The sequence below is a fragment of the Dromiciops gliroides genome, chromosome 3 (assembly GCF_019393635.1).
Source record: "Dromiciops gliroides isolate mDroGli1 chromosome 3, mDroGli1.pri, whole genome shotgun sequence".
Taxonomy (NCBI): domain Eukaryota; kingdom Metazoa; phylum Chordata; class Mammalia; order Microbiotheria; family Microbiotheriidae; genus Dromiciops; species Dromiciops gliroides.
This window is the reverse complement of record NC_057863.1, coordinates 134,020,523-134,044,415: the sequence shown is the minus strand read 5'-3', so window position 1 is coordinate 134,044,415 and position 23,893 is coordinate 134,020,523. Positions and strand designations below refer to the sequence as shown.

At 33.8% G+C, this 23,893-nt stretch overlaps 1 pseudogene; it reads right to left on the bottom strand.

Moving 5' to 3' along the window:
• Window positions 1–3,269: 3,269 nt before the first annotated feature.
• Window positions 3,270–3,715, bottom strand: LOC122750092 (annotated as a pseudogene).
• Window positions 3,716–23,893: the final 20,178 nt, after the last annotated feature.

Genomic DNA, 23,893 nt, shown 5'->3' with positions numbered 1-23,893 from the left:
TAAATTATTCTTATGAAAAAAAACAAATGCAAATTATGTATTTTGTAAGGTTTTTCTACTTACACATATTCCTAAGGACAAAAAGCCTTGCTCTGATGCAAACCCATAAGAACATGTAATCTATTTTGATTGAGGTTTACTTTAGCTTTTTCTATTCAAAGAAAGTTATTAGTGGTAGTTTAAAATAGAAGGGCCTAATCATTGATATTTTGAGTTATAATACAGTACTATAGCATCACCAACATTAAATGACACTAGTATATGTTAAATTTCAGGGACAATTACAGTTTTTTCAAAAAGTAATTCTAAAGTATAGGCTTCCTTTATCCTGTTCCTATTTTGGTTTATAATCTGGTCTATTATAACCTATATCAAACAGATTTCTGGGGAGAATTCCAATATGAACCTCTTTCAGAAATTTTAAAATATGCTTTACAAGCAACCAGAATCTGATTTAGACAAGTAGTGATTCAGTGATTGGACTGTTGTCCAATAACTGGGATGTATCAGAAGAAGAGGTTAAGTTCAGACATTCATGATTTAAAGTGACTCTCTATCCACCTGTTTACTGCTTCCTCTCATTTTTTCTCATTTTCGGTAAGACAATGTAATTTTCTGTAAGACAATAAGATTTAAATTATACTGTATAACAATTTTATTTATTACTCCATACTCAGTCCCAATGGGTTGTATTTAGGAAGATAGTGGATAGAGAACAAGACAGGACGCTTATTAATGTTACTATCTCCATGCAATAACCCTTTAATCTTTTCATCGTTTCTCATTTAAGCAAGTCGTTCATTTTTTTAAAGCACAAAGTAAAAATGTCTTGCAAATGAACATTTATGGTAAACAACTGTGTGTGTGTGTGTGTGTGTGTGTGTGTAGTTATCATAATTTTCACATAACACATTACTGCTTCCTGCATTGAGTGATCCAAAGGAAAAAGAGATCTTTGAAATAGCATCAAAGATAAAAGATTAAAAAGTATCTAGTTTTTTTTATGTGTTCTTAAATGGAATAACATAGTTTAGGAAGAAATATGGCATAGTGTGTCAAAGGTCTGGCTTATATCCTGGAATATCTCGATGTGAGCCTTGCCTCTAACAAATATTGGCATTGGAATCATGAAGAAGTTACTTATTTTGCAAACTCTTATTGCCTTGGAAAATTCTCTAAGAGTATATATTACTGAGGAGTTTTTCATTAGCATGGTTGGAGGTGCCATTCCATGACTTTCAAACTGAAATCATAGATATCGACTGTCAGTGAAAATATATTAGGCAAAATTAAATATTTTACTCTCACTTTAATAAAAAAAGGATATAGAATAATTTTCTTTTTTATTAATGAAGGTAAATTTAGTTATTTAATCTTCTCACAAACTATGTAATACAGATAGACCTTCATTATATGATGCTAAAAAAATATATGAGCAATATCTATGGTGGAGACACATTACTGAATTCCATTATTGAAATGAAAACTTACAATCACTATATCTTCCATCATCATGGCCCTGAGCTCTGAGTTGCAAGGTAGTGAACCTCCCTTGATGATAACTCATGGTAGATAGCACATTAAAATATCTCACCAATATCTAAGCATGTCAGTAAAAAGCTTCCTTTTATGTCCTTTTTCTGAAGTGTCTTATTTTTCCTGAGAAAAAGCACCTCATTGTTTGACAATTCTACATTATTTGTCATTGGTAACTATTATGAATTTATCATTATGTTTCCAAATATTTATACTAATTGTATTTTTATATTAACAGCAGTAATTCCAAGCCAGTCCAAAATATTGCTTATTGCATTTTATGTAGCAGCAGGTAAGAGAGAGAAAGAGAGACAGAGAGACAGAGCTACAGAGAGACACAGACACAGACACAAACACAGACACAGACACAGACAGACAGATGGACAGACAGATAGACAGAGACGGGCACAGAGAGAGAAAGATAGGAGACAGTGAGACAGAAAGACAGAGATTTTGTAATTTAATTGCATGAATGTTTCCAAATACAGCATTGTTGCAAATAGCTCATGCTATAAGACTTCTCTGGAGTCTTGTATTTTTGTAATAAGACTATATTTTCCCAACAATTGCAGAGAGGACTGCAAGAAATTATGAAATGTTCTCACAGTAAAATTTAAAACTTAAGGTAACGTTTGAATTGTGCTTCAGTTAAAGCAGTATTATACTTATCAATATGAAGGTAAAATATTATATTATTTGAAAGAAATGTTCATTATGGAAAGAAAACTAGCATTTTACATCGGCTGAAGAGTGATTTCACAATATACCTACTTAAGCCCACAGGCATAATTTCTTCCACAATAATTTTTTACCAACCTTTCTTTGGCACTTTATCCAATTTGCCCTTTCACATTTGTTTATTCTCTCTTATTTAAATCAGAAGGTAGGTCCCAGCTGCAATCTCTAGCAATAAAGAGAATATTAGTATGACTGTTTGAGCCTCTAGCAATGCTAGTATTTTCAAGGAAACCTAGAATATTAGGTAACTTTTGATTGCATTAAAATGAGATTTAAAGTCTAATCTCACGTTGAATTCATTAAGTGCCACAGGTATGAGAAATGTCCAAAGTAAGTTTAACCATAAACCTTTCGTTACTTGAGATGTAATCTACATACTAAGTCCTGACATTGAGACTCTTAATTTTCCTTATTTTAGATGGGCTTCTTTGAACTCAGTCATCCTGTTGTTCCTATAAAAATTAGTCAACATTGTAAAGTAGGGAAAGTGTCTTTTTTAATTTCTCCTCACTTTGAGACACTATCTTTAGGCGTGGAAAATCTTGACGTGGTTACCTAGTCACAATTATTTACCTTTTATGGTGCTCTTTCCAAGGATCAATACAATCTCTGGATTTCTCCCATGTCTTCTTTTTTTTTTTTTTTTTTTACTGTTCATTCTTGTTTTTAATCAGATACAATTATAACAAAGCTAAGGGCAAAGAAAGACCCAATCTGAAATAACTCTAATACTCTATAGAAGTATGAGATTAAAAGTGTTTCAGAGAAATTCTTAATGCACAAAATATAACTAACTATAACTATAACTAACTATAACTATAACTATAACTATATATATATATATAACCATCCATTTATACATTTTTTTTATTTGGAGATTTTCATACCGATGCAGAGAAATTGGATTTTAGAGACACAAGATAGCCATTTATTATAAAACAAGAGACCTGGAAATTATTTACATGATGAAACAAAAGATTTCAGAACTTCAGTGGAATAGGCAACTTTCATGATGCCACTTCATTAGTGATTTCAGTCCACATATTTCCCCAGAATGTCACTATCTCTAAATAAGAAATAGTCCTTGTCTTCTATAACGACTTTGGTGCCACCGTATTCTGGAAGAAGAACTTTGTCTCCAACTTTTACACTAACTGGTTGAATCTCTCCACTCTTTCCTTAAGATCCTGATCCAACAGCTACTACGGTTGCTTGGAGTACTTTTCCTTGAGATTTTTCTGGAAGCATGATACCTCCTTTGGTTACAGTCTCAGCTGCACTCCTCTCAACCAAAACTCGGTCAAAGAGAGGAAGGAATTTTCTAAAAGCTTGCCCTGCCATGGCTCCCGTAATGCCCCGCTGCCGTCGCTCTAGCTCAGTCCGTTCCCTCCGTCCCTCCCGGGCGCCGGTAGACTCGCAGCCCCGTCTGCGATACACGTGAATTTCCATGTCTTCTTTTAAAAAATCACAAAATCATTTTGTGGGTTAAAAGAGAGCTCAGTAGCCATCTAACCCACTCCATAAAGAAAACAAGTCCTCATTATTATGTATCTAACAAAAGCCATCTAGTATTTGCTTTTAAGGATCCAGGAAGGGCCAGCTAGATGACACAGTGAATAAAGCACTGGCCTTGGATTCAGGAGGACCTGAGTTCAAATCTGGCCTCAGACACTTGACACTTACTAGCTGTGTTACCCTGGGCAAGTCACTTAACCCCATTTGCCTCACCAAAAAAAAAAAAAAAAAAAAAAAAAGAATCCAAGAAGGGAAAACCGCTCTAGGTGGTTTATTCCACTTTATTAATATAAAATATTTTACTTTTCTTGTTCTTTCTTGGTATTGAGCCTAAATTTGTCTTTTTGCAATTTCTACCCATTGCTCCTAATTCTGATCTCTGGGCACAAACAGTACATGACTTATCTTTTCTTCTGTCTTTTAAATACTTCAATAGAGCTATCATGTCCCTCTTTAGTCTTCTATTCCTCAGGTTAAATAACGCCATTTCCTTTAACCAACCCTTAAATAGTAGGAAGTCAAGACCCTTAATTATGGTGATTGACTTCCTCTGAATATTAAAATAGTTTATCAATGTCTATTTTACATAATTTCTCAAAGATTAGTAAAATAATTATCTCTTTTAAATCTCATCTTATTAGATTAGACCTGATGATTTATCCTGTTAAAGCTACATCTCTTTGAATTCTGACTTATCCATTCACTTGCACTCGCAGCTTTGTGTTTTCTTCAAATTCAGTGTTAATTTCTAGGGAATGGTTTGCAAGAAACCTGCATGGGTCCTGTATTTTGTGATGGTCCATGCATTTGGATAGCTGGACCATGGGGCCATAATGAAGTGAACAAGTTGTATGTTACAAAAATCAAATAATGTCTCAGATATAGTTTTAAGTTATATAGTCTGTCCATAAATCCTGTTAACAGCAGCTAGGCAATAATAATAATAATAATATGCAGTATATTTTCACAGATTTTCAAAATTTGAAAGCACTTGTAGACAGTATCTCAAGTGTTATCTAATAAACATTATTATCCCAATTTTAAAGAGAAGGTAACTGAGGCCATGAATGGTAATAACTAATTAGTGGTAGAGAGAAATTCACATAATTTTTGACACCCAGTACTCTTTTCCATACTCTTTATGGAATACAATCTCTTCACAGTACTCATTTGTGATTCATTTTCTTTTATGAGTCTTTCATATTCACTTTTACATGAATATTAAATGTCAAAAATTACCACTCAATGTTATTTATCCCCAATACCATACCACCATGAGCATGATTTTCTCATTCCAGTAACCAATATTAATCTGCTCTATATCTCTCTCCATAACTTAGGGTTTTTATTGGGGGCAACTAGGTGGTATGGTGGATAGGGTGTCAGATCTAGACTTAGAAAGACTCATCTTCCTGATTTCAAGTCTAACTTCAGACCTTTATTAGCAATGTGAATCTGCACAAGTCAAGTGGCCCTATTCAGTTCCCTCAATTGTAAAATGAGCTGGAGAAAGAAATGTCAAACCACTCAATATCTATGACAAGAAAACCCCACATGGAATGATGAAGAAGAAGGCATGACTAAAAAGGACAGAACAACAAAAGTCAACTAATCCATGCTAAATTGTAAATGATATTAGTCATTATATGTGTGATTTTAGTCAAATGACAATTTCCCTGGTCTTCATTTTTTATAAAGTAATTTTTGTGAGGATTAAATGTGATAGAGGAGGAAAGTTTTGCTTTTAATTATGTTATAAAATATACAATTTTTTATAATTAGAGCTTGAAGATACTTCAGAGATCATCTAATTCAATACCTTGTATGAACAATCATTTATTAACTGCTTACCTTGTGCCCCCATTTGCTGATGCCCAGAGAGTTTAAATGATTTATCCCATGTCACACAGGTTATAAATTGTAGGATTAGGATTCAAAATGAAGGCCTTTGGACACCAAGTGAAGTATTATCACTGTGCTACATATGTTGATTCAGTCATAGCTTCCCATTTGAGCTTCAAGTACATTCCAAATTTAAGAACCATTTAAAGTATAAAGATGGTAAAGTTAGCTATATTCATATTTGGTAAAGATAGGGATTAAATATTTTAAAATAATAAAAAAAATCTGTATTTGGTCATATGTTTGCTTTTATGGGGCAATGAGGGTTAAGTGACTTGCCCAGGGTCACATAGCTAGTAACTGGCAAGTGTCTGAGGCTTGATTTGAACTCAGATCCTCCTGAATCCAGGGCTAGTGCTTTATCCACTGAGTCACCTAGCTGTCCCCTTGGTTAAGTATTTCTATAATGATCTGTTACTCTGCAGGAAAATAAAAACAAATTATAACATTTTGAGTCAACTTTTGAAAATAATGCATTAAAGAAGAATACAACTGGATTTCTACAATTTATATAATTTTCCTTATTCCTGAAATCAGGTGTTTATTTCCCCCCAGATTCAATATGAAAAATATAAAGTAGAACAATTTTATTTATTTATATATTTAACCTGTACTATTGATTTTGTTAAAAATAAAAATAATTTTCTTGACAGGAAGGAGCCTTATGTGTTAATGTTAAATTTGGAGGGATAATTTTCCATCACTGCCTCTTTTAAAAAGTGCAGAAGCAAATGAAGAAAAAAAAATAACAAAAATCTATTAAGTACTTATTCTCAGAGACCTGAGAAATCTTATTTCATCATTTTATCCCCAGGCAGGGAAAAAATATGACTTTCCTTATTATCACCCCTTATTATTAAATTTGGGTGGCTCTAGCTTTATCTCAAATGCTTTGTTAAAAGCTTCAAAGCAGTGAAGCAAGAGAAATACTCCAGAGTTGCTATAGGGGCTGAAAGGCTAGGCTTTGATTTAGTTTCAGGATGTGCTAACACTCTGAAAGTCATATAGCTCTTTCTAATATGATGCACAGCGGAAGAAGAGAACATGATGAGTCTGTGAGGTCTGCCACCTTGCTTTCTAAAGCGCAATCATTCACTTCTGATTTTCTTTGTCCCAGATGACAAAAGTTTGGAGAAGAGTATTGGGAGCTGTCTGCTAACCTCTGAAATCTGTTGGACTTTCAGAACTTAAAGTACAACAAAATCAGACAAATCTAGCTCTTGGGAATTCACTGAAGTATATCAGTGCCTGGTAAATAAGACATGTGGCTGAAAGCAGTCTGACTTCAACTTTCGAAAGTATCCATTGCATCTAGCTTCTGGGTAGTATATTGGAAAAGAGGAGCCTGCTACTTCTGTTCACTTTCCTCAACAGAATTACCATGTAACAGGTAACATTATTCAATTTTTCCTATTATTAAGTACAGATCGGACATAGTTCATGTAATATAAATTGTTCACATTTATATAGTCTTAATACTTGTATTTTTTATAACCAACCTATGAATTAGGCAGTATAAGTGTTATTCCAGATGAGAAAATTGAGGTTTAAAATAAAATTAGGTGATTTAGCTAATTGTATGAACACTTTGTTGAGAGTTTCAAAGCAATGAAAGAAGAAAACATTACAGTCAGTAACATCTAAATAGAGTGAGTTTTCCAATTCATTGTACTCTCTCTTATCTTAAAGCTGGAAAGGTTTTTAGAGATGATTTTGAGATCGTTCAATATCTTTCTTCTACAAATGAGAAAATGGAGGCCTAGATAAATGTGGTATCATGGACCAAGGACCCAATATCCTCTACTGTTGGTACTCTTTACCTTCTTTATGTCCCTTTGGCAGTCTGGTGAAGACCATGGACCCCATTTAACAATAATATTTTTAATTGTATACAATAAAATACATAGGCTTACAAAGAAAATCAATTATATTAAAATAAAATTACCAGACCATATTTTAAAATTCATAGACCCAAGACTAAAAATCCCTTCTCTAGTTAGTAAGAGAACAAGCTAAAGCTTTTGATAGACCCAAGGTAGATGACACAACGAAAAAAAAGTGCTGAGTTTGAAGATAGGAAGACCTAAGTTCAAATTTAGACTCAGACATTTTACTAACTAGGTGACCCTGGTAAAGTCACTTAACCTGTTTCCTTCTGTTTCCTCATCTATAAAATGGGGATAATAACAACAACTACTGTTCAGGATTGTTGTGAAGATCAAATTAGATAATATTTGTAAAGTGAATAGCACAGTGCCTGCCACATAGAAGACAGTAATATATGTGCATATGTGCATGCATGTATAATATGTATGTATATATGCATGTATATGTATATATGCTCCATTTGCAGTCCTACTTCCTTGCCTTATATTCTCCCTACTACCATATCCTAAGGAAGAAAAACACCAAAAGGCAAAGGTCTTTTGCCTCACACGATAGTTACTTTAAATTACTCTAATAGTTAATATAATCAAACAGAAAAATCATATAAGCATAAAACAAAAGACAAATAAGCATACATTTGTACATGTAGCGATATGCAAATATGTTTCTGGGAAATTCTGGTGTGGTAACTCCTTCCATGAATGTAGATTGTGAGGTGTAAAAAGAACAATAATGATAATATTAGCATTTACGTAGTGCTTCAAGCTTTGAAAAATGTTTTATCAATATCTCCTTTTATTCTCACAAAGACCCTGAAAAGTAGGGGTTATTATTTTCCCCATTTTATACATGAGGAAACTGAGGCATACTCGGGTTTTATGACTTGTTCCTTGTCAAACAGCTAGTGTCAGAAACCTTAATTGAGCTTATATGTACTAAATAAATACATTCCAGCAAATTGTCTGAAGTACCTAAAGATTAATCAAATTGTCCAGGTGCATACAGCTAATGTCAGAAGTTGGATTTGCAACTAGAGCTTCCTGACTCCTAGCCTAGCACTTTCTTGCACTATAAAGAGATATGCAAAATCAGGGAGTGAATCTCATTCTAGATATACAATTATTGTGGCTCTATTGTTTTTCTTCCAGGGCAATGAATGTTAAGTGAAGGGTCCAGGGTCACACAGCTAGTAAGTGTCAAGTGTCTGAGGCCAAATTTGAACTCTGGTCCTCCTGATTACGAGCCCAGTGCTTTATCTACTGTGCTGTCAGTGACTATATTGTCAATTGCTCTCTGAGACTGCTGGATACTCAGGTTGCTATTTCATCCCTCTACTATCCTGAACCTGTACATACAACAGGGATAGGATCTTGGGGAAAATCCAGTCCTTTTGAATTCATTTTATTCCCTCTTCCCCCCACTGGAAGAAGTATCAGTTAAGAGTTCATCATCTGATGCAATTATTGACTTAATGACTAGTAAATGGGAAGCTCTTTATATTTGAAATGTAGTCCTGATCTCCCTAGGTGTCAAGAATTTCAGTTTCATCAGAGCTTGGTTGAGGAGAACTATGAAAAACTTGAGATTTTAATGAACAAAAGGGAATCTTTACATAATCATCAGCTTTCTATTCTGGTGATAGCTGGAAGGCAAAGTGCTATTTTACTTTTTAGAAAGAGCACTGAATGACTAGTAAGATTGCATTTTGCTATAATGAAAAACTTCATAATTATTATGGTTCTCGTATGTATTGGATTTCCCAACAATGGAGGTTTTGAAATGGAAGTTGGATAAGCACTTATCAGGAATATTAAAGAAAGTTATCTTGGTCAGTTATGGATTATATTAGATGTCCTCTGCAGTTAATTCTAGGTCTGAGATCTTTTGTGTGATAACTGAAATCTGCTTTTCTGAAATTTCTGTTTATTGATTTGCAAACTTCTGAAAACACTGAAAACTTCTATTCTTTCTTTTGTTTATACAGCTCTTTAAATCCTGGAAGATAACTTTTTACCCAGTGCTTAGCATAGTTCCTCACACGTATGAGGTGCGTAATAAATGTATAGTAGTGGAGTGACTGGTTATTGTAGTGCTCCTAAAACTTTGCTTTTTCAGTTGAAAAATCTCTGTTTTTTTTTCAACTTATTCTTATATGTTATTGTTCCAATCCTCTTATCATCCTAACCACTCTCCTTTTGATGTACTCTTATTTGTCTTTCCCTATAAGAATGTGGTGCCAGAAATTAAATCAGTACAGATGTGTTCAGACAAGAACAGAGTATGTAGTGAAATACAATTCTTGTCTCCTTTGTCCTAGAATCTATGTTCCCATTAATGCAGCTTTCACTGGCAACAATTTCACTGTCTTAACTTTTATTAAGCTTTCAATACACTGAACTCCAAATCTTTGTCACATGAACTACTGTCTAACTAGGTTAAGATTATTCTGTTTCTGAGGCTTACTTTTTTCAATTCAGGTGATTTTATTTTTCTCAAATTTTATCTAATAAGATTGGTGACTTGTTCTATATTGTTAAAATCTTTGTAGATCCAATATGTTGGCTGTCCTAAGCAATATGTAGCATAAGCAAATTTGATTGTCATTCTTCAATATTTTAATCCAAGTCATTGATAACAGCACATTGAATAAAACTTGGCTAAAGAAATATGTCTCTGGAGCTACCCTAGAGCTCTCCCTGCTAGTTAACATTGATCCATTAATTATTGTTCTTTGGGTGCAAATACCTTTTAGGAGCATTATTGTTCCCACATAGAGCATAGCGAGAACTACGATTAACAAATATGGTGGCTCCACTATCATTTCTTGAGAAAATGGAAAATTTTTTAGTTTAGAAATATTGACAGATTCCCTTCCAGTACTGCCCACAGATCATCTTTGTTTTCTTATATTCAATTTCATTCTTAGAATTCATTCTTAGAATACTATAAATATCTTATTAGGTCCCTTACTAAGTTTTTTGGTAAAATTTTATTAATCCTCTACTTATCCTTGATGCTTTATGAAACAACATTGCTTCTGTTCTTTATTAATTTTGATACTTATCTTCACAATAATATTTTGTAATCAAGTTTGCATTAACATAATGAATACTTGTCAGTTAATCTGTATATATACTTTCCTCCCCGTTGTTATGATGACTGATTTGTGTCAATGAAACTTTCCTTGAAAATATAAATAACTATTCTTTTATCCTTTTTTATTTTAGTATCAAGTCCAAGCAAATTAGAGTTACCACAGTTAAATGACTTTTTTTGTGTGTATTTTTTCTTCTTGTTTCTAATTTGGTATTGATTTCTATCTTCATTCTAACAAATTAGTGTCTGAAAGAGTTGTAACACTGACAAAGTTTTCTTAAATGATTCTCACATGAATAATCAGTTATTTCTTATCTGTAAGAGTTGAATCAATTTAATTTGTTCTTATGTTACTAAGTGCTTGTCATTTCTTTCAATTCCCAACCCTCCTTATGAAGAAATTGTTAATGATATATAGTTGAGATATTGTAAAATTTATAATCTTGAGACCTCGCTTTTCTCACTTCTGAACTGTTTTCCATCTTTCCCCACAGTCTTCTTCAAGATCTATCTTTGCATTGATTTCAGTATTTGAAAGTATATGGCAAGGGGCAGCTAGGTGGCACAGTGAATAGAGCACCGGCCCTGGAGTCAGTAGTACCTGATTTCAAATCCGGCCTCAGACACTTGACACTTGCTAGCTGTGTGACCCTGGACAACTCACTTAACCTCAATTGCCTCACTAAAAAAAAATGAAAAATGAAAAAAAATATATGGCACTTTTATTTGAACAATTTTCATATATTATTTATGTTGTTTTTCTAAGTCTTTGATGTTGGTTTATAAGCCATGATTATTTTATGGCAGCATTTTTTGAATCCTTAAGATCAATGCAATACAAGATAACAAAATGTAACTTAAACTTCTCTTCCTGTTGCTTTTCGATACACAATTGAATTCAGGTATCTACTTTATTTGTTTCTTCAAAAAAAAGAATGACTTTTGAGCCTCCCCTTCTTCTGTGTCTTTATTTTGTATTTTTATGTCATTCCTCCACTTTTACATACATATCAATATATGCAATAGATTCTATTATATGTAGTAGGTTACAGATCATCATATTCAAATTACCAACAATTGGATGATTATTTGTTGGTCTAATAACTTATTATGGGCATACTATGCCCCATTTTCCCACTGCTCTCCCTCAATCATTGCCTATCTAGTGAACATCCATTTTCTGTCCAAGGCAACTTTGTTACATGAATTATTTAAATTCAAATATTATCAAGTCTATGGCATTTACCTGAAATATCAATCTAGTATGTCTCTTAAAATAGAAATCATGTTATTCTAGCATGACCTAGTCAAAATCAACACATTCTGGTACTCAGGGAACATTCCTTTCTAATTAAAAAAATTATAAATACACTCTAGGGTGTCAAGAGTGAGAAAGGAACCCTCCGGAACTTTCCAAAATTTCCCGTACAAACCAATAGAAAACCACCTCTGAATTGTTCCAGGAGCAAGGAAGCAGCTTAGCAGACCAGAAAGAAAGGTGTGTCTTACCTGAGTGGGAAGGAAGTAAGGTCTATGAGCAGTTGCTGCTGATGCTTCTGGGCTCACCGCAGGGAGCCTTAAGCAGGGCCCTCAGCCTGGGGCAATCCAACAGTGAGGCTCTACCCTTTTGCAAACCAACAGAACACTAGGCAAGTAAGCAATCTGGGCTGCATAGCAGGGATTCTGGTTATCCATCCCATACCCAGTACAAATCAGCAGGGAGGCCTTGACCCCACTGCTGAAGAGTAGTAAAGCCCTGCCCAAGGGTGAGCAACAGCAAGTTCCCCCCAACTAAGGCCTACCAACAGAGAGGCTCTTTTTCCATAGCAAACCAGCAGCAGAGGGCTCCAACCCTTGGGCAGATCTGCAACAAAATTACTCCTACAGGGCCTGCTAACAGAGAGTCCCTGTTAACTGAACAACCCTGCAAGGCAGCAACTCTGGGGCAGATCAGCAACAAGATGCCTCCTCCAGGGTCAGCCACCAGAAATACTCTGTTAATTTTAGTGACCTAGTAGTATGAAAATACTGATGGAGTAGGCCATCCCACACCCAGGGGAGGTGGACAGGGAGGACCAACCCCCCAGTGCCAGTCAGAATGGAAGCTAACTCTACATAGAAAGCAAATGGCTAAACTCTGAAACCCAGTGCAAGCCACCAAATCTCATCACAAAACCTTGGGACAGTGAAGGAATAGAGCCCAACTCTCATAAAAGAGATCCCAAAATGAAAACTCCCAGGAACATTATTGCCAAATTTCAAAGCTCACAGATCAAGGAGAAAGTATTACAAGTAGCCAAGATGAAACAATTCGAATATTGTGGAGCTACAGTCAGAATTACACAGGATTTGGAAGCTTCCACATAAAATAATCACAGGGTGTGGCATATGGTATATCAGAAGGCAAAGGTGTTAGATTTAAAACAAGGAATCACCTGACCAGCCAAATTGAATATATTCTTTCAGGGGTGAAATGGACATTTAACAAAAGAGGACTTTTAAGCATTTATGATTAAATGGTCAGAGTTGAATAAAAAATTTGACCTCCAAATATAAGACTCAAGAGAAATATAAAAAGGCAAAAATAAATAAGAAAGCAAAAATATAAGGGATATCAGAAGGTTAAACTTTTTGTTTCTAAATTACAAGATAATATTTATGTCAATGTTATTATAAGAGGAATTAGATGGAGTATATATTGATAGATAATGTGGTTATAAGGTGATATTGATGGGATGACACCAAAAAAAAAAAAAGCAAAATCAAAGGACAAGAAAGAAATTGCATAGAAGAAGGAGGAAAATTGAATGGGGGTAAATTGTTCCACAAAAAAAAAAGAGGCATGAAAGAACTATTATCATGGAAGGGAAGATGGGGATGGGGTGGGCAAAGATTAAACCTTACTAACATCAAAGCTGGCTCAAAGAGGAAATAACATACACAATCATTTGCATATAGGGATCTATCTTACCCTATAAAGACAAAAAAAAGGAACAGGAATAATAGAAGGGGGAAGAGGGATGATACAAGACAGTGGGTATTGGGGAAGGTGGTGATGAGAAGTGAGGAGGGAAAGGGTGGGGGAGCGATATTGGGGGACATAAATAGGCAAACAAATTTATGAGGGGGAAATAAATAGTTATCATAACTATAAATGTGAATGAGATGAATTCAACTATTAAAAAGAAGCAGATAGCAGGAAGGACTAAAAAGCCAAATCCTAAAATATGTTGTTTAAAAGAAAAACATTGGAAGCAGAGAGATACTCACAGGGTAAACATAAGGGGAGAGAATAGAATCTATTATGCTTCAGTTGAATCAAAGAAAGCAAGAGCAGCAATCATGATTTCAGACAAAGCCAAAGCAAAATAGATCTAGTTAAAAGACATAATGAAGGAAAATATATCATAATGAAATGTACCACAGACAATGAAGTCATATCAATATTTAACATTTATTTTTGAAGGAGAAATTGAATGAGTTACCCAAGGAAATGGATAATAAAACTATACTTGTGGAGAACATTAACCTTTCCCTCTCAGATCTGGATAAATCTAACCAAAAAAAAAAAAAAACAAGAAAGAAGTTAAGGAATGAACAAAATACTGCAACAGTTAGCTATGATAGTTCGATTTCTATGAAGAAAATTTAATGGGAACAAAATTGTTTGTTTAATTTTTTTTCACTTAAGTCACCCTTAAGCACAGTACATTTCTTTTTGCATAAAGATATTACTCAATTCTTGGTAACTTTAGATTTCTCTGTCTTCTTCCTACTTGCTAAAATGATATAAAATTATCTGTCATGTGATATTTATCAACTTTATAACTTTTTCATCTTTTACTAAAAACTGAGTTTCTATTAAAGCTTCAAAGCATCTTTCCTTAAATTTTTGTCACTTGATTTTTCTTTGCCCAGGGTTAAATGACTTGCCCAGGGTCACACAGCTAGTGTCAAGTGTCTTAGACCGGATTTGAACTCAGGTCCTCCTGAATCCAGGGACAGTGCTTTATCCACTGTGCCACCTAGCTGCCCCCTGAAACCTGTTATTTTAAATGTAAAAATGCCCTCTAAATTAATACTAATTAGAAACAAATCAAAACAAATCCAGGGTTCCACCAAATAAAAAGTACATTACTAAAGATACAATATTGCAAAGAAAATATTAAAATATCTTTAGGAAAAATATGGTCCCAGACTCCAAGTTAAGAATCCCTAGGCTAGAATATTTATTTTGTCAAAGATATATTACTTTTCTAGTAACATATTACAGAAAGTGTTTTTAATTCAATATTTTTTATTTTGACAGGATTTAGTTTTGGCTCTTTATGATAGCTCTTCTGAAGAAAAATTCCTAATTTTATTTTATTTTATTTTTAAAGCATTTTATTATTTTCCAGTTACATATAAGGATAGTTTTCAACACTTGTCTTCATAGGAGTTTTAGTTGCAACTTTTTCTCCCACTCTCTCTTCCCTCCCTCCTTCCCAAGATGGAAAGCAGTCTGAAATAGGTTATATATGTACAATCACATTAAACATATTCCTATAATAGTCATCTTGTGAAACAAGAATCAGAGCACAAGGGAAAAACCTAAAAAAAAAATAAGGAAAAAAAAACAGTCCAAAATTAGAAACAGTATGGTTCAATCTTCATTTATAATCCCCTTTTTTTTTTTCTGGCTGTTGAGAACATTTTCTATCATTAGTTCTTTGAAATTGTTTTGGATCATTACACTGTTGAGAAGAGCCAAGTCTATCACCATTTTTCATCATGCAATGTTTCTCTTACTATGTACAATGTTCTATTGGTTCTGCTCCTCTCAGTCAGCATCAGTTCATGTCAGTCCTTCCAGGTTTCTCTGAACTCCTCCTGCTCATTGTTTCTTAAAATCCCTAATTTTAAACTTCATTGAATAACATGTCTCTTGCAACCCCCTCCATTTTACTGTTTTATGCTGGTCTTGTGTCTTATAATTATAGATTTAATTTTCTGTTCAGTTGTGTCTTTTCATTAAGAAAGTTTTAAAGTCTCCTATTTCATTGAATGCCCATCATTTCCCCTTGAAATATTATGATTAATTTGGCTGGATAGTACATTCTTTGTTGTAATTCATGTTCTTTTGACTTTCAGAATACCATATTCCATATCTTCCAATACATTAATGTTGAAGCTGCCAGGTCCTGTGTGATCTTGATTGTTGCTACTTGATATTTAATTTTTTTTTTCTTTCTGGCTGTTTACAGTATTTTCTTCTTAACATGATAATTCCTGAATTTGGCTACAATAATCTTTGGAGTTTTTATTTTAGGTTCTCTTTCAGGAGGTGATCAGTAAATTCTTTCAATGACTATTTTTTCCTTCTGGTTCTAAGACATTGGATCAGTTCATCTTGATAATGTCATAAAACAAGCTGTCTAGGCTCTTTTTTTATTATGGTCCTCAAGGAGTCCAATTTTTCTTAAATTGTTCTTCCTGGATCTATTTTCCAGGTTTGTTGTTTTTCTGAAGAGGTATTTTGTATTCTATTTTTATATTCTTTTGATTCTGCTTTATTTCTTCCTGTTGTCTCAATGAGTCATTAGCTTCCTTCTGCCCTATTCTTATTCTTAAGGAATAATTTCCCCTAGCCAGCTTTTGCACCTCCTTTTCAAATTTATCCAATTGTATTTTTAAGGCATTATTTTCTTTTTTGAAGATGTTGAATTTCTCTTGCATAACTCTCAATTATTTTCCAAATTTTTCTTCTATTTCTCTTATTTGGTTTATAAAACTGTTTTTGAGCTATTCCAGGTGGGCTTTTTGTTCTTGAGACCAATAGCTCTTCCCCTTAGAGCTTTCACATGTATGCATTTTGACATTTTTGTCTGCCTCTGAGATTGTTTTGATCCTACCTGTCAATGTAGTAATTTTCTATGATAAAGTTTCTTGTCAACATAGTAATTTTTTTATGATAAGGGTTCTTTGGTGTTACTAGGCCAAGCCATCCCAGCAGAGGAGCAAGCCTAGGGTAGTGAGGAACCACAAGCCACATAGGCCTCAGAGCAGAAAATCAGTGACCAGGAACCTATCTTCCAGCACTAGACACTTGAAAGAGTAGTCCCTGTATCCTAGGAGCAGAACTCAGCTTTAAAAGTAAAAAAAAAAAGCAAGCTACAACATATGTAAGAAACAGAAAAGGGACCTTACAATTTATGGTTTCTATGGCAACAAGGAAGACCAAAACAAACAAACAAACAAAAAAACTCAGAAGAGGAGAATACTGTCAAAATGCCTATGTTTAAAGTCTGAAAGGGGAAGATGAATTGGTTTCAAGACCAAAAACCCTTCTTGGAAGAGCTCAAAAAGGACTCTAAAAATGAAATTAGAGAGGTAGAAAAAAACTGGAAACAGAAATGAGAGTTACTCAAGAAAATTATGAAAAAAATGCCAACAGTATGGGAAAGGAGGCACAAAAATTGAGTGAAGAAAACAATTCCTTGAACAATATCATTGGCCACAGGTGGGGGGAATGGACAAATAGAAAAGATGGTCCAAAAGCTTATTGAAGAAAATAATGTTTTAAGAATTAGAATTGGGCAGAGTTCTTTGGAATTGTCTTGGATCATTGTACTGCTGAGAAGAGCCAAGTCTATCACAGTGATCATCACACAATGTTGTTGTTACTGGGTACAGTGTACTCCTGGTTCTGCTCCTTTTACTCAGCATCAGTTCATGTAAGTCCTTCCATATTTCTCTGAAATCCTCATCATCATCATTTTACAGCAATAACAGTATTCCATTACAATCATATATCATAAATTGTTTAGCCATTCCCTAATTGATGGGTATTCCTTTGATTTCCAATACTTTGCCACCACAAAGAGAGCTGCTATAAATATATTTGTACATGTGAGTCCTTTCCCTCTTCTATGATTTCTTTCGGATATAGAGCTAGTAGTGGTATTACTTGGTCAAAGGGTATGGACAGTCCCATAGTCCTTTGGGCATAGTTCCAAATAGTACTTCAGAATGATTGGATCAGTTTATAACTCCACATACAGTGGCATAGTGTTTCAATTTTCCACAGCTTCTCCAACATTTATTATTTTCCTTTTTTGCCCTATTATCCAATTTGATAGGTGTAGTTGCTACCTCAGAGTTGTTTTAATTTCCATTTTTCTAATCAATAGTGATGTAGACTATTTTTTTATATGACAATAGATAGCTTTGACTTCTTCAACTGAAAACGGACTGTTCATATCATTTGACCATTTATCAATAGGGGAATGACTTGCATTCTTATAAATTTGATTTAGTTCTTCATATATTTTAGAAATGAGGCTTTTATCAGAAAAATTGACTATAAAAATTGTTTCCCAGCTTTCTGCCTCCCTTCTAATTTTGGCTGCATTGCTTCTGTTTGTACAATTTTTTTTTAATTTAATGCAATACAAATCATGCATTTTCCATTTCATAATATTCTCTATGTCTCATTTGTGACATAAATAGTTTTTCTCTCCATAGATCTGAGAGATAAACTACTCCTTCCTCTCCTAATTTACCTATGATATCATCCTTTATGTCTAAATCATATACCCATTTGGACCTTATTTTTGTATAAGGTATCAGATGTTAGTTTATGCCTAGTTTTTGCCATACTATCATCCAGTTTTCTCAGCAGATTTGTCATATACTGAATTCCTATCCCAGAATCTCAAGTCTTTGGGCTTATCAAACAGTACATTAATATAATCCTTTACTACTGTGTCTCCTGTGCCTAACCTATTCCATTGATCCACCACTCAATTTCTTAGCCAGTAATAAATAGTTTTGATGACCACCACTTTATAGTATAGCTTCAGAGTTGTTAGAGCTAGCCCACCATCCTGTGCATTTTTTTCTGTTAGTTCCCTTGATATTCTTGACCTTTTATTCTTATTTTTATTTTTTTTTTGGGGGGGTGAGGCAACTGGGGTTAAATTACTTGCCCAGGTTCACACAGCTAGTAAGTATCAAATGTCTGAGGCTGGATTTAAACTCAGGTACTCCTGATTCCAGGTCTGGTGCTCTATCCACTGCACCACCTAGCTGCCCCTTGACCTTTTATTCTTCCAGATGAATTTTGTTATTATTTTTTTCTAATGCTATAAAATAATTTTAGGTAGTCTTATTGGTATGGCACTGAATAAGCAAATTAATTTAGGTAAGATTGTCATTTTTTATATTAGTTTGGCCTATGCATGAGGAACTGATATTTTTCCAGTAATTTAGATCTGATTTTATTTGTGTGAGAAGACTTTTGTAATTGTGTTCATAGAGTTCGTGTGTTTGTCTTGGCACTTAGCTTGTCAGGCCACTTAAGTGACCTATCCCTGCTTTTTTTTTCTTCAGCTGAAGCATAACATATATATTCTGCTACAACCTTTTACCTTTACTCTGTATGTATCTCTCTGCTTCAAATGTGTTTCTTGTAAAAAAAAAAATTGTAGGATTCTTATTTTTAATCCACTCTGCTGTTCCATTCCATTTCATGGGAGAGAAGAACTTTGATTTCTTCAACTGAAAACTGTCTTTTTTATCCTTTGACCGTATATCAATTAGGTAATGATTCATAGTCCTACAAATTTGACACAATTCTCTACATATTTGAGAAATGGGGTCTTTATCAAAGAAATTTATTTTTAAAAAGTTTTTCTGGGAGCATCTAGGTGGCACAGTGGATAAAGCACCAGCCCTGTATTCAGGCAGACCTGAGTTCAAATGCATACTCAGACACTTGACACTTCCTAGCTGTGTGACCCTGGGCAAGTCACTTAACACTCATTGCCCCACCAAAAAAAAATCCTGTCTTGCTTTCCTTCTAATCTATCCTTCATTCATTTTGTTTGTGCAATAAATTTTCACTTTAATGAATTAAAAATGATCAATTTTACATTTTGTAATTATGTCTTTCTTGATTACATAATCCTACCTTATCCATAGATCAAAAAAGTAAATGATACCTTCTTACCCTAATTTCCTTACGGTATCACCCTTTTTATCTAAAGCTTGTACCCATTTGACTGTATTTTGATACATGGTGTGAGATCTTGTTCTTTACCTAATTTCTACCAAAATTTTTTTGAATTCTCCCATTAATTGTGGTTAGATAATTACAAAAATTTCAGTCTTTAGGTTGATCACACATTAGATTCCTATGATTATTTACTACTGTGCACTGTGTACCTAATTTATTCTACTTATCCACTCCTCTCTTTCATGGCCTATACCAGATTGTTTCTGTTACAGTTTGAGATCTGCAATGACTAAGCCAGCTTCTTTCACATTTATTTTTCCATTACTTCCCATGATATTCTTAACATTTTGCCCTCTTATTTCTGTGTTTGATGTGATGAATGTTTATACCCAACTGTGTATTAATTATCTGCTTTCATTGAACTAGTTCAGATAAAAATGAGGTTCAAGAAGTGTTGGCTTCCCTTCCTTTTTTTCCCAATCATAAAAATTATTACTTGTGTGCCTCTTGTATATCAGGTAATATTCCTCATTCTTATCCCCTTCCTCACAGTTCATCCCTCTTTCTCATCTTTACATCCTTCTTTTGAGCTAATCCTAACATACTACTCATTCCCATGGCTTCTGTCTAAGTATAATCTTACTAACCATGCTCATGGTGATAAAATTCTTAGGGATCACATGAAGCATACTTCCATATGGGAATGTAAGTAGGTTAACCTCATTAAATCTGATATAGTTTCTCACTTATTTTTTATCTTTTTATGTTTCTCTTGAGTCATGGACTTGAAACTATTTTTTTAATTCATCTCTTATCTTTGCATGAGGAATGTTTCAAAATCTTTGGTTTCATTAAATATTCATCCCTCTTCTCCTATAAGATTATGCTCTGTTTTGCTATGTAAGTTACATATGGTTATAATACTAGCTCCTTTGCTTTCTGGAAAAATCATATTCCAAGCCATTTGTTTCTTTAACATGGCATTGTCTAAATATTCTGTGAATCTGACTTTTCCTCTAACATATTTGAATTATTTCTTTCTGGCTAGTTATAGAATTTTCTCCATGATGTGGCAGATCTGTTTTTTGCCTATCATATTTCTAAGAGTTTTCGTTTTGTGATTTTTTTTTCAGCAACTGATTCGTGAAGTCTTTTAATGTCTACAGTGTCCTAGGTTTCTATAATATCAGGGATGTTATCCTTTACATTTTATTGAAATATGTCTAAACTTTATCATCATAGTTTTCAGGTTATCTAGTAATTCTTAAGTTATCTCCCCATGTTCTCTTTTCCAGATAACTTGCATTAGATATTTTGTATTTCCTTCTATTATTTTTTAGTCTTTTTACTTCATTTCATTGGTTTTTAATGTCACATTGAAGAATTACCTTTCAATCATGTCTTAATGTTTGGTTTTTTCCAATTGAATGTAAAAAGAATTTTTGGCATTCAATTTTTCAAATTAAGTTCCAAGTTCAGGAGATTATAAATTCTTTCAATTTCTATTTTATCCTCTAGTTATAGGATGTAAGGGTAGATTTCCTTGATAATTTCTTGAAATTCATGAAATATGATATTCATGCTATCTTTATAATGACTTTCAAATAGTCCAATAAATCTTACATTATCTCTCTTTGACCTATTTTCCATGTAATTCTGATGAGATATTTCATATTTCCTTCTATTTTTTTTCCATTTTTAAAACTTTGTTTTATAGTTTCTTGGTGTCTCATGATATAATTAACTTCTTTTTTTCGGGGGGGGGGCAATGAGGGTTACATGACTTGCTCAGGGTCACACAGCTACTTAGTGTCTGAGGCTGGATTTGAATTCAGGTCCTCCTGAATCCACTGTGCCACCTAGCTGCCCCCAATATAATTAACTTCAACTTACCCAATTCTAATTTTTAAAGAATGGTTTTCTTCACTCTTTTGAGCCTTTTCCCATTTGGCTAATTCTATTTTTAAGGAGATTTTCAGTGAATTTTTGTACAAATTTTTTTTTCACTTTTGCAGTTTTGCTATCTAAGGATGTCTTCTCTTCCATAGATTTGTATGCCTCTTTTATAATTTTGCTTATTCTGTTTTGTTTTGGTTTGGTTTTAGTGTTATTTTTTTCAGTAATTTTAACAAGCTTTTGAATTTTTAATAATTTTTTTTTGCTTCACTCTAATTTCTTTTCTTATTTTTCCTCTACCTCTATTATTGATTTTTAAAATCCTTTTTGGGCTCTTCCAAGATCTGAGACCAACTCAACTTTTTCTTTTAAGTTTTAGATATAGTAGTTTTGATTTTGTTGACTTCTTCTGAATTTGTTTTGAACTTCCCTTTTACCATAGTAACTTTCTGTGGTCAACTTTTTATTGTTTTTGTTGTTGGCTTATGTTTCTAGCCTATTTCTTGACATTTACGTTCATGTTGAAGTTGGGCTCTGCTTTCTGGGTAGAAAGAGTCTTGTCCCAAACCTCAGGTTTTTAGAGGTGCTGTTTTCAGAGAGAGTTCTGTAGGTCTGTAAATTTTCAATTCTTCCAAGACGGTGTGATTTAAGGCTCTCTTGGCTTATACTTGAGTTACCACAAGCTCTCTTTTCTTCCTTAGAACTGTGAACAGGTTCTCTGCTACTCTGAGTCCACATGCTTTAGTGTGCTAATTAATGGTCCTTCTTGCCCTGGGACTCTGATGCAGAAATATCTATGGACAATGAAACAGAGTCCTGTAACTGGTGTCAGGAAAGTATTGCTTTAATCTCCTGATCACCATTTGTCTGACCCCTTGTTGTCAAGTGCCTATGAACTCAGGAAGCCACCATTGTGGGTTCAGCAATACTCAAGGCTTGCTGTTGGCTTGTAGGGTGCTGCATGTTCTGGGCTGCACTCTACTCACATCCCAGAGAAATATTCTATTTTTTGCTCAACTTTTAAGTTGTCTTGGACTGGAAATTTGTTTAATCCTGTCCTTTTGTTGGTTCTATCACTTTGGAGTTCATTTTGAGCTGTTATTTTTTTTTTTAAGAAATAAACATTTTTATGTATAGTCTTGAGTTCAACTTTTTATCCCTCCCTCCCTTGGCTCCTCCCTGAGGTGGTAATCAATCAGATATGGGTTATACATGTATGATATGTAAAGCATAACCAAATTAGCCTTTTTGTACAGGGAAATATGAACAAAAGGAAAAAAAGACAGTGAAAAATATCATGCATTAGCCTGTGTTCCATCAATATCATTTCTTTCTTTGGAGGTGGATAATATGTTTCATCAGTAGTCCTTTGGGATTGTCTTGGACCATTGTATTGTTGAGAATAGTTGTCATTCACAGTTCTTCCTCAAACAACTGCTGTCTCTCTGCAAAATGTTCTCTTTGTTCTGTCTGCCCACTTCACTATATATTAGTTCATACAAGTCTTTCCAGGCCTTTCTGAAATTATCCTACTTGTCATTTCTTATGGGTCAGTAATATTTCATCACGGTCATATCTTGTTTAGTCATTCCCCAATTGATGGGCATTTCTTTGATTCCCAATTCTTATTCACCACAAAAAGAGCTGCTATAAATATTTTGAACAAATAGGCATTTTTGAGCTGTTATTTTAACGATATATGGACAGTAATTTGGGAGAACCCAGACAAATCTCTGCTCCTGATTCCTTTTAAGTACTTACAGTCATATTTGAAATTTTGTATCACTTTTATCATTTGGGTAATTCTGATTTTTAAGGTGTTGTGTTTTTTGGTCTTTTTGTACCCCCTTTGCTATTTTGCCAATTCTGATTCTTAAGGGCTTATTTTCTCAGTGTTTTATTTTAATTTTTACTTCTTTTGTCATGCTGTTAATAATATTTTCATAATTTATTTGTCTTGCTCTCATTTCTTTTGTCAGTTGTCCCTATGGTTATTTTTGATTTTTAAAATAGTTTTCCCCATTTTAATCAATTTCTTTAACTATTCTAGGAATTCATTTTCAATTTGTGTCCAATTTTTATTTTTATTGGAAACTTAACTGATGTTTTCAAGTAAACGTTTTCTGAGTTTGTGTCTTACGTTTCCCTTTCATAGTACTTTGATCTGGCTAGATTATTTTTTGTTGTTTCATCATTCTTCCTGCCTAGTTCTTGATTTTGGACTTTATATTAAGAGTTATACTCTGTTCACCTCTAGCAAATAAGACTGGTCTGAGCTTCTGTCTTTTACATCCTTTTGCTTTCATACTTCAATATCAGGAGCTA